The following is a 1,944-nucleotide window of genomic DNA, read 5'->3' as shown; positions in this document are numbered from 1 at the left end:
AATTCAATTGTATTCGTAAAATATGACTAAATAATTTGAAATTTAGTATGGTTATGGAGTACACTTTAACTTTTGCTTTCCATTTGGAGTGATTGTTCTTATTTCATTTAAGGTAGTCATGGGCATCAACTTATTTTCCTTTGCTTTACCTTTAATGTTACTATTCTTTTTCCTTTGCTTTACCTTTAGTGTTACTATTCTTTTGTGTGGGGTGGGCGTGCAACTAATGTCATGTTATATAAAAAAACAAAATTTATATGTGATGTTATGCAGTCTCATGGCGACGACGAGGGCGTTTGCGTTTGCTTTGGTTGCAACGTTACTGATCGCAGTGGTGGGCGCCCAGACTGGGAACGAAGTGTGGTACTGTAACACCCAGACAATCCCAATCGGAAGTCTTTTCTGGGAGAGTCTGGATTGCCTTTTGGCAGATCTGTTACAAAACATCGTGTGATGCAGACAACGGGGGCACTGCCTACGGGTTATCACAGTGCGATCCAAGCTTGTCTCAGTCTAATAAGAGTGACACCACCATCACGGTGGACCTGAGAGAGGTTATGGTATCCACGCTACCAGTTAGGACTATAAAACTGGGGGTAGGGAGGGCGTCCTCAGCAGAGTGATAAGGAGCACAATAACAGTTTGATTGATTGGCATTTGAAGAGATTATTGTTAGAGGTGATATTATTTCATTTGAGGCAGCCATGGCGGCGATGAGGGCATTTGCGTTTGCTTTGGTTGCAACGTTACTGATTGCAGTGGTGGGCGCCCAGACTGGGAACGAAGTGTGGTACTGTAACAGCCAGACAATCCCAACCGGAAGTCTTTTCTGGGAGAGTCTGCAATGCCTTTTGGCAGATCTGGTACAAAACACGGGCCCCTCCGGGTACCCGTACAAGACATCGTGTGATGCAGACAACGGGGGCACTGCCTACGGGCAATCACAGTGCGAACCAAGCTTGTCTCAGTCTGATTGCACCAATTGCCTTGATAACGCCTGGAGCAACATCTTGAGGGTTTGCAATGATGCCATCGGTGCTCAGTTTGCATACGTTAACCAATGCGTCATTCACTACGAGCAGTACAGCTTTTAGCATATTGCTTGGGTGCTTGATATTGTGCTGGTATCATGGTATCTACCTCCTCCTTTCATGAATATTCTATATTGTTATAATTCCGAAGTTCTGTGTTTACTGTAGTTTTCCCATGTAAGATTGAGATAGAGTTGAATAGGAGTCATTAGCATCAAATTGTTATACATATTTTTCATAGAATTTGGATTTAATAAAATATTATTTTCTTGTTTTTAAGGTTTGCTTTTGAGTTGTTTCTAGTGAGATTTTTTGGAAGTTTTTACAGTGGCTTTGTCCAATTTTTCTAAAATCTGGCAGAAATTTATTGAAATCAAGCTTGATGGGTGATCCTTGGCAATCCAAGTGCTAGGGGTTTTCGAGAGTGCTAAATCCATATATACAGTCAAAAAACTAGTTTAAATTAACACAAATCAAGATTTCACTTTCTTTGTTTTTTGAGTTATGTTTAAGGTATTTTTTTATAATAAAGAAATTAATGATAATCTATTGTTTTTTGTTTTTTAACTTTTGTTATGTTCAAAGTAGTAATATTTTCTTCTTAAAGAAGCAAATTTATGGAGAGGTTCATCCTACAACCCAGTATGATGAGCATGTGTAAGTATGTCTTTGCCCCTTTAAAATAAAAATAAAAAATCAAAATTATGTTCTAAATAGAAAAAGTAGGCTCAATCTATAGCCTAGTATAATGTGTAACTATGTTCATTCGTCATGAAAGTTGAAATTTTGCTCATGTGCCCAAATAAATTTAAAAAAAATAAATAAAAATTAAAAAAAATAATTAACTATACATTTAGAATTATGTTCTAAATAGAAAAATCATGTGGGCTATAATAACAAAAAATGAATATGT

General features: G+C 37.3%; 1 pseudogene; it reads left to right on the top strand.

The window, feature by feature from the left end:
- The first annotated feature begins 704 nt into the window (after nt 1–704).
- LOC149170449 (antifungal protein ginkbilobin-like protein pseudogene) lies at nt 705–1,094 on the top strand (annotated as a pseudogene).
- The last annotated feature ends 850 nt before the right edge of the window (nt 1,095–1,944 follow it).

The sequence above is a fragment of the Pinus tabuliformis genome, chromosome 4_2, assembly GCF_031772625.1.
Source record: "Pinus tabuliformis cultivar Carrire ecotype Pingquan chromosome 4_2, CPIR1, whole genome shotgun sequence".
Taxonomy (NCBI): domain Eukaryota; kingdom Viridiplantae; phylum Streptophyta; class Pinopsida; order Pinales; family Pinaceae; genus Pinus; species Pinus tabuliformis.
Note: the sequence above shows the minus strand (reverse complement) of the source record. Positions and strands in the feature narration are given on the sequence as shown.